General features: G+C 38.9%; 1 pseudogene; it reads right to left on the reverse strand.

The window, feature by feature from the left end:
* Nucleotides 1-8565: 8565 nt before the first annotated feature.
* On the reverse strand, nt 8566-9992 carry LOC103210569 (annotated as a pseudogene).
* Nucleotides 9993-10270: the final 278 nt, after the last annotated feature.

The raw sequence follows: 10270 nt of genomic DNA on the forward strand, positions 1-10270 counted from the left end.
TTAGTTGGAATCAATTCCATGGTACACAACAATTATTATCTAACAAAATATCTGCACTATGCATCTCAAATGTACAAAGTGCCCCTCATGCAACTATCATGGGGGATGTAAAAGTAAAGGATGGAGGCAATGTTGGTTCAGAGGTAGAATTCTCACGTGCTGTGTGGGAGGTATGCATTCCCAGCCAATGCATCTGTGCCTAGCCACCACCCATCCGTAAGTGGAGGCTTGAGGATTGCTATGATGATGAATAGGTGTGAGCAGAGCTTTCCGACTAAGATGGACTAGGAAGGAAGATATGGTGATCTCATCCAAAACTCAGCCAGTGAAAACCCTATGGATCACAACAATGTGATTTCCAGTCATTCATGAAGGTAGCACAGGACCTGGAAGCATCTCATTCCCTGTGTGTTAGGGTGGCTATGAATCAGGGCCAACTGGAAGCTAGCAAGCAGTAAACAACAAAGGTACAGAAAACATAAGAGCTGCTCTCTAGATGCTTATCCTTCAGTCCTGTACCCTTTAGCCCAAAGATGTGTACACCAGTGGATATATAGAATGCATGATGACAGGACAGCTTACCATAAAAGCATTAAAAAAAAAAAAAAACTCTTTCAACCCATTCCAGTTGAAGTTTCTTTAAAGGTTTTGGGAACTTGACAGGTTCAGAGGATGTGGAAAGGTTTTTCTAATAGAAGGGGTTCAACGAAGACCTGGATATGGGGAATGTCAGAATGAGTCTGAAGGTATAAAACAGCTGTCAGGGTAGAGTGTGTGAACTGAGGCAGGGCCCATACAAAGAGACCCACAAGCTCTTAGTAGATCACCCCCAGATCAAGTCACTGTTTAAAGGACTTGAACTTACTTCAGAAAGTAAATAGGGAGCCATGGATGGTTTTTGTTCAGATCCATGATATGATCAGGTTTGCGTGTCTGAGTAATTCCTCTCCCATGCCTGCATAGTATGGAGTAGAGCCTGGAGGGACTTGTGGTAAAAAGAAAAACTGGAAGTACTTGAGAACTCACCTTGCCCTTGAAGTGTCACTCCAGAATTCCCTCAACTTTAAGATGAGCCGTTAGTGTTAGTTGCTATTGTGTAGATTCCAACTCCCTTTTAAGAGTTGAGGAAAATGAAAGCCCAGAGATGTTAAGTAACTTACCCACGGTCACACAGGTAGTAAATGACAGAGCCTGGAGAACAATTTACAAAGTCTGGCTCCAGCGTTTGTACTGTAAATTCTTTCACTTGTCTCTGCCTCAAAAGCAAGTTAATGGTAAGGAATGCCTTCTACCTTGTTCTGTCTCTGCCTCAGTTTGCTTATTATGAAACACATTGAACAGACTTTCTTAGATGCTTTGTAACTCGTTTTCTGTAACTGTCTACTTTGAGTCTAATCTATTTTGGGAGTGCTAGAGAGAAACAGAAAACTAGAGGAGTTTTTGCTAGATAGAAGGAGTAAATTCCTGGCAAGTTTTCCTGATAATTTTTTCTCAAACTTCTCCTGGTACAAAATTTACTTAAATCAAATGAAAACAACAAAAACAACCATAGGAGATAACACATGAGGAAAAAAAAAAAAAAAAAAAAGCAAACAAACAAAACAACATTTATTTTGTTGTATCAAATAGTAAGGAGCTAATGTATATCCAGGTTTCTGGTAAACTCTAAAATATTACACAAATACTAATAGGTAGTAATATGCCATATCTATGCTTTCAAGCGGTATGATAGGTACCCAAACCATATTATTACTTCACAAAGGTCTAGAATGAGCCCCAATAAGGCAAGTAATTAAAAAATAGAAAGTCAATATTCAGAAATCCCTTAAACCTTATTTCTCTCCACACTCAAGTAGTTTGGACAAAACACACACTTGCTTTCCCTGCCGAGTAAACACTGTTTCTGGAGCAGCTGAATCCATGCTGTCACTCAGCCTCTTGGTATGTTCAGGTTACTCTTCTCATTTCAAGACACGGGGCTCTGGTCCCTGTCTGCAGCAGAAGTCCAACCCTTTGTTAGTTTCCGTTTCCAAGGCAACTGACCAGCCCAACAAAGCCACTGGCGGCGGCGCGGCGCGGGCGCGCGTGGTCCCCGCTGCCTAGCCATCACAGCCGCGCGTCATGTTTCCTCAGGACGTTCCTGGGTGACCTCCTGGGTCTTAGGGAGATGTGCGCGTTCCTGCATGCGTCGCTCTGTGTAAAAGAGATAACGAGGAAGCCGATAATTCTGATGGGCCCGACTTTATCCGGCTGCCACTGTGGCCTCTGCTACTGTAGACAGGATGAATGCATTTCTCTCATGTCCTTTCTCTCTGCCTCTCCTTCTCCTCTCTCTTTCTCTCTCTCTCTCTCTCTCTCTCTCTCTCTCTCTCTGTGCGTATGTGTGTGTGTGTGTGTCTTTCCCTCACACTCTCCTCCTCCCCTTCTCTGGCAGTAGCTTTCTTAATGTAGTTTAATGGCTTTACAAAGAAAGCCAGGCAGAGGAACACTTCTCAGTGGCTGTGGTTGGACCATGACCTAGCTGACCATGAACTTGGAAGGGCTTGAAATGATAGCAGTTCTGATCGTCATTGTGCTTTTTGTTAAATTATTGGAACAGTTTGGGCTGATTGAAGCAGGTTTAGAAGGTAAGGGAGTGCTTTTCAGTCACTTCTAAAAATTCTCTTGTTTTGCAATAAAAATTTCTTAAGCAAATGTGAGAGGCACCTAAAATGAGATCAAGGAAATGTTACTCTGAAACGGACTTGAAGAGAAGCAGGCATTTCAGGGAATGAAAGATAAATTAAATAAACTTTTTGTAAGTTGCAGTAATGTTTTCACAGCAAAAGAATGGTTAAAACTCTGAGAAACACTTTAAAGCAAAATGTTAGAGCCAAACCTGTGGAGACTAAGGCTTTACAATGCATACGTCTGCTTATATTGATGGTTTTAATCAATCTTGATGGTAGATTATTTTCTCTAATATTCCTTTTTATTATATCATCAATTTCTATTTGAGTATGTTATGGGGTGCACTTGTTTCTTGCTATGCCGATGCATTCCTTAAATGGCAATAGATATACATTTTTATAATTTTAAGATTGGTTCCTAAGAATAAGCTTTTTAAAAGGTCATCTCAAGAAGTGTTTATAATATTACTTATTTGTAAAACACAGAGGTTGTAAATGAAAGAAAGTCTCCAACTCACATGTGTGCAATGGCTTTCACATACATTCCATGGGACCAGCTGTTTTTCCAGTGGTGGTGTTTATGTTTATCAGAGGTTCATTCTGTTTTCTTTAAAAAGCATCTCTAAAAAAAAAGAAAATCAGGTGTGCACTTGCCTATATCTTTCCTAACATTACATTTTTCTTTGAGAATATTAGTAAACTTAGATTATTTATTTTCTTATTTCTTCTCTTACTTGAGAGGATGTTTGCATACAGCCAATTCATGTTTCTTTAAGTTGTCAGAGCAGTGATTAAAAGCATCCCGAGATGATGTTCCAGGTTCTTAGGCTTTGATATTCTTCTTGCTTTAGATTTTAAACTTGAGTAGAAATGCAAATATTTGCTAAATGTATCTACATCCAACTAACCCCATACTCCGGAGAATGGTGTCCATGTGCGACACAAGTAAAATTGGATTTACAAAAAGCAACCATCAAATTAAAATTAAGTGTGTCACTCTGATGTAGGTTACCAGAAACCTACATTCGTAAGTCACTGGGGGTGGGGTGGGGTTGGGGGAGGATATGGCAGAAAGCAGAGTGTGTGAAAGACATGCTAAAATAAGTTTTCAGAAAGCATTTTGCAACTGGGATGGAAACAGATGTAATTCTAAGAAGAAGATCAATGCTAAATTCTGAAAATGATGACTGCTCATTCAAATTGACTTGTCTTTTGCGTCGTCATGAGATCAATCACTTGGTTTGGCTTCTTGTGGTGTTATTTACTCTCCAAATGGGGTGGGACCTCCCATTTTAAGACACTGTTTTTTTCTTTTCTCTGATTCCTCGCTCTGTTGAAGGATTTGCTTTTCCTTCTTTCATGGATGAAGTGTGGTCATTCTTTAAACTCTTGTGTTGAGGGCTTTTACTCTGAATTTTGTAATCAAACGTGTCCTGGGATTGGTATTGTTTATTTTGAGGGCTCAGATACTCTCAGAAATGAAAACACAGGTTCCTTCTTCTAAGGACTACTAACTTTTTTGAAAATCTTTTTTTCCATTTTCCTTATTAATTACGCTCAAAACTGTCAGGTGTGTATTTGTAAGAATAGCTTCTTCCTCATTATTTTAAAATATCCACTTATCTCAGGTCAGCATTTTAGCATGGAGACAATATGCTCTTATGAATTTTGTGTATGTCTCTATCTGATTTCTGGTTTTTAGGAAATATTTTCAAATGGTAAAATATCTATAATTACATTAAGGAGAATTATATTTAATGTGTGAAAGTTAGTAAAGATAAAAGGCAATAGCCTTTTCTACTCTGAAGTTTGTATAAAACATTTCCAAAATGAATCTCAGAATCAGAAAAGCTTCAAAAGAAGATTTAAGTTGGCTGGTACTTTGCTCACTAGAGATATGAAACAAATATACATGAGGTTTTGTCCCACAGTATAGATTTTAAATCTATAGGTCAGAGAAACCATACTCTAAAGTTACAGCATAGTTTTAATCAACAGAAAGGATAAACAACAGTTAGTACCAAAACGGTATTCTATAGATTGTTTGAAACTTTCTTTCAAAAAGCGCTGATGCTCATTTCATTCAGATTTATTTTCCCAGGGAAAGTTATCTCCACCCCCCCCATTTTACATATCACAGTTGGGGTCAATAATTTCCTTCACTTTCCCCATTGTCTGCACAAGTGTCCTATAAGGATAATCTTGATGTTTTTGCCTAAACTATCAAACCTTTTCATCTCACCTTTTATAGTATAGCCATCACTCAGAATGTAGTTTTCCTTCTTGCATTACTTTATATTGAATATGTGTGTTCTGAAGGGCATCTCCAATGCTATATTTGCCTAATGTAGTCATTATCTTGATTTTAAGATGTACAGAATAAGTGTGATTGGAAATAAACTGAGTATATTAAAGTCTAAACTATTTGCATTTGCTTATCTTTGAGTACTTTGAACTCCGTTCTTTGTAGAAGTCTGGGAATGGGTCCTACATGTCCTGGGTGGTTCTTCTCCAGTCTATGTGTGATGTGCATGACCACATGATACTACCTGAAAATCCATGTCGTACATTTATGATCTGAAAGTGAAGACTTACACTCAGCAGCTGTCATCATAGTAGGAGTACCGATTCTTTTTCTTCCTCTGCCAAGCTCTAAAGATTACCTCTTTAGCCTTAGATTGACTAAAATGAGAAATCCAGACTTGACAATCTCCATGAATGTTCCATTTCAAAAATTCTATGAGTCGATCAGGTAATTAAAATGGGATAATTTACATAACTCATATCCTTCTCATGCAATCGGTGTTCATGGCCTACTTTGGAATTGATGAGCAGTGCAGCTGGTAGACGAATCTTTGCTCCTCTTCCCATAGTGGGATAATTCATCATACCTCCGGGCGAGTTCCATTGTATTTCAAGAGAATAGAGCAATGTCCTTTGCTGTAGCTCCAGAACTTGACATTTGGGGCTGCTATTTTTGGCAGCCTTGTGATAACATCTCAAAACTTACATGGGGTTCCAAAAACAAATAAACACACCATGTTATAATATATTAATATTTAGAAATTCAGTTATTTTTATCTTTTTTGTTTGTTTGTTTTAATTCAGTAAAACTTTGAAAGGGAGCTCTGATAGCCAAGTGCCTAAGGCACTTGACTGCTAACTGAAGGCTGGCAGTTCAAACCCACCAGCGACTCTTCGGAAGGAAGTTTGGGCAATCTACTTCTGTAGTGATATTGCCTCAGAAACCTAAGGAGGGGTCAGTATAAGTTGGGTCCGATTTGACGGCACATAACAACACCAGCAACACAACAAAACTTTGAAAAATTTATTTGAAAAATTTCCCTTTTAAGAAAAGCATTCTTCTGACCTGATCAGTACGCAGGTAACAGAGTCCACCTGAGCAAAGTTTTGAGGCCCATGCAGTGTCAATGGCCAGTGATTAAAACACATAGCATCTCTCTTCTTAGGGAAGAGTTTAGGAAGCAGCAAAGTTGTAGTGGTTTGGAATACTCCTAAAATCTCACAACGGTAAATTGCATCTTATCCAGCTATAAAAAGAAAGTGGTTTTCTGCTAATGCATTCCAGGGAGAAATTGAATCAAATTTTTAATAGGAAGCTATTTCATTATCTCTATATGCAACACTGAGCTGTGAAAATATCTACTTTTCATCCAAATCTGTATTCAATCATTCTGAAATCATTACTGAATTAAGAAAGAACCATCCTTCTTCCTACTACCAGCCTTAGCAAAAGGCAAGATTGTACAAAAATTTATTAAGCTAATACACATGACTTGAAGAAAAATCACTTGTATTGGTAATTGTTTCCCATATAAAGATAAAAAGAAATCAACTGATAATTGAAGTCCTTTTTTATAGTAAATGTTAAAATTTTTTCTGTATTTATCTAGCTCACTTCATGCCAAATATATCTGTACTACTGCAATACAAGTGTCTTCAAGAGTTCTAAACAAATTATTAGCCATATGCCCTAAAACAGATTTTTAAAACCAGCATTCTTCATTTTCCTGTGCACTTGACAGAGATGTAAACCTGTTGGCTATGTCAATAAATTGGGGCAACTGGAAAACAACTGATTGTGTGCCCATATCTTGATGTTTAATGAGAGCCATGGCGTGGAAGTGACTGGGAAAGGTTATTATCCATGGCAAATAGCTTAACTGAAATTCAAAAGCAGAGTCTTTTTAAAATTCTCCTAGCATTCCCCTTCCCCAAAAACAATACTGATGTGTATTTGGAGTATTAGAATAGTACCTCTAAACTATAATGTTTAAGAAAGATAAAAATAATTTATAGCTCTGGTGACATAGTGCCTAAGCCATTTGACTGCTGACTGGAAGTCCGGCACTTCAAATCCACCCACCATTCCTTGGAAGGAAGATTGGGCAATCTACCACCTTAGAAACCCAAGGATGGGTCACTGTGAGTCAGATCCAACTCAACGGCAGTGAGATAGCGATATTAGAAAACTTAAACATTTGTCTTGTCACATCATCTGAAAATGGAATAAAGGGAATACTTACACCATTGAAAATTCTTTAAGATAACTTATAATGAACATTTCCACTGCCTCGGAAAACCAAGGCGGGGTTGCTATGAGTCGGGTCTGACTCAACGGCACTGAACAACAACAACAACAACAACAACATAATGAACATTTCCTTTATTTCAAGACCAGCAATCCCTGAGAGGGATTAGGATAGAAGAGGAAGTAGTATATTCAGAGATTACACACAGAGGACCTGAAGTTACATTACTTGGCTTCTAATCACAGCTTCACCTCTTATTAACCATGTGACTTCGGACAATTTCTTAACCTCTGTTTTTAACCTTAATCCTTATCTATTTTATCCACAAAGTGGGATAGTCACAAATAATATAATTACTTTGGTTTAGTGAATATTACTCACGTACAATGTAGGTGCTAAATGCACTATAGTTTGTTGTCATTGTTATTAAGTGCTGTTGAGTCAATTCCAACTCATAGTGACCCTATGTCAACAGAACCAAACACTACCCAGTCCTAAGCCATCCTCACAATCCTTGCTACGCTAGAGCCCGTTGCTGCAGCTGCTGTGTCAGTCCATCTCATTGAGGATTGTCCCTTTTTCTCTGACCCTCCACTTTACCAAGCATGATATCCTTCTCCAGGGACTGGTCTCTTCTGACCACATGACCAAAGTAGGTGAGAACAACATCTATCTCATTTAATATTCACAACAGTTGTATGGATTATGTACCAGTATTCCCATCTTAGATATGTGAGAACTAATACCTAAAGAGCCTACGTAAAGTGGCTCAAAGTTAATCAGCTAGTAGTGAAATTGGAATTCAAACTCAAGCCTTCAGACCCCACATCCTATTCTGATTTTATTTTCTGACTTTGCAGCATAAAGACAATGGCTGGTAATTTGGTCAGAAGGAGAAAGCATTAGATCAGATTCTATGACCTCTTCCACAAGCATTTTTGAGCACATTCTGTGTGTGGGAGACTCTCAGTCACTACCATTGTTTAATAAGCATCCATTTTCATATCATCCTATTCTAAACACAGTAGAAAGTGGACTATAAAGTCCCAGATATATGTGGTAGACAAAATGTTCAAACAGAAATGAATCTGAATTAATTCTAGTCAAATTAATTGTGGTCTTTCATTGGCTTTCAAGTGGGAAGTGAAGGAAAATAGATAAAAGGGTTCATCAGATTAGGCACAGTGTCTGGTTTGTCTTTGGTGACAGGTGGGTTTTCTAGCAAAGATGAGCACAGAAAGGACAGTGATTTGGAGAAGGTAGAAAATTCATTTTAAGAAGCTACTGTGAAGAGATGAATAAATAAACTTATTATAATAAATAAACTTTCACAGGGAGTTTATTTATGAATGGGTCTGAAATGTCTGAAGTGAGTTGATTGGAGCATGGGAAAAGCAAAAGTAACATGACGATTCACATGCTAGTAAGATTTTAGTCAGAGATTTCAGCTTTTTTTTTTTTCCTTCTTTGTTCAGGTCTTTGTTCAATGAGTTGACTTGTAGGGAATGCACAAATTGAACAGTTTCTGAAGCAGGCTTCTTTCCTTCCATAGGAAGTCTCTCTTTTCTCAGCTGCTGTTTCTTGGTAGCTCCATCCTTCGTTCCCACCACAGGCTTCTTGGACTTCTTCACAGCCACAGCTGTCTTTCTCCTCTACCACAGGCTTCGTGGCTGGAACTCCCTTCTCATCTGATTTGGCCTCTACTCCTGCTGCTGTTTTATCCATCCTGAGTTTGTAGTTCTCAATATGGTGAAGAACAATGTTTTGACAAGTGGTCTTTGCCTATGGGTTTAACATCCACATGATTGTCAGGTTTTCCGGTGAGTTCTTCTTCAGGACTCTGTGATGAACTTTCTTGTGTTTCTGTTTACAGAGCTCTTGTGATCTCAGGGCTTTTTAAGAGATCCTGTTAAGGTCTGTATTCATCATCTCATGCATGGGAAGCTTGCAGCTACTCTTGAAGGAGACACCTTCATGCCACGGGCCACACAGCTCTTCTACCTTGCTCAGAACACTTTCAGTCCAAATGCAGAAATGTGTCAAAGGCCTATCAGGAGCAAGTTTCAAAATGTTCAGTTTGCTCACATTAAGTAGAATGATTCCAGGAATGCTTCTGAAGGCCTCCATTGTCTTCATTATAGACAATTCATGGTCCTCTGTGCTGGATACAACATGAATGTCTCATTTTGCACTTGGCAGCTCTGATTCACTGAAACACATAGACCTTTTTGATATCATTCAAGACCTAAAGTTTCTTAAGAAGCAAAACAACCTCTTTGGTCTTCTTGTAGCTTTCAACTTTATCTTCGACAACCAAAGGAAGTTTAAGAATTTCTGCAATGCAGTGACCATTAGACATGGCCAGTGCTGGTAAGATTGAAGCAGCCAGGGCACAGCAGATGGCATGGCACTTCGGAGTGGTGTTTACTCTGTGCTGCCAACAGCCCTAGGTTTTTGTTGGTGCAAACATGTGGCTTCTACAACACATATTTCCAAATGCATGGAGGCCAGAGCAGGAAGTCTCACCACTTTGAACTCTGAGAATTTGAGCCACAGCTTGGACAATACCCCCAAACTCAGCACTGGTCTGAAGATTTTCTTATTCACTGACAGCATTGGGCTGCCTGCTATTTTTGCATAAGTGGTTATGAACAAAATTCATGATATCCGGTTAAATGGGAACCTTGAGCCCGGCAGGCAAAGTAACATTTTTGCCAGATGGTTCTCCCTTCTCGGAGTACATGGTCATCAGTGGATGAGCACATGCCATGGTGGGAGAGGAGAAGGCCACGCTTCTCTCAACGCAGCAACCCCCTTAGGAAAAGCACCTCAGTGAGATTTTAAGGCTTAGAAAGCATGGTCATAAACAGAAAACAGAACTTCTAGCCTTTGTCAGCAAGCATAAAGCTGGAAAGAGCAGAGATGTTTCCATTTATGGAAAATGGAATGGAAAGAGAGGAAGAAAGCTTACCTAAGTTGACAAACTGCTATAGGACAATCAGGGTGATAGGCATATTATACAAGCCATTCTCTGGAATTATTGACCAT

The sequence above is a fragment of the Orycteropus afer genome, unplaced genomic scaffold (genome assembly GCF_000298275.1).
Source record: "Orycteropus afer afer isolate SDZICR_OR568_19922 unplaced genomic scaffold, OryAfe1.0 scaffold00625, whole genome shotgun sequence".
NCBI lineage: Eukaryota > Metazoa > Chordata > Mammalia > Tubulidentata > Orycteropodidae > Orycteropus > Orycteropus afer.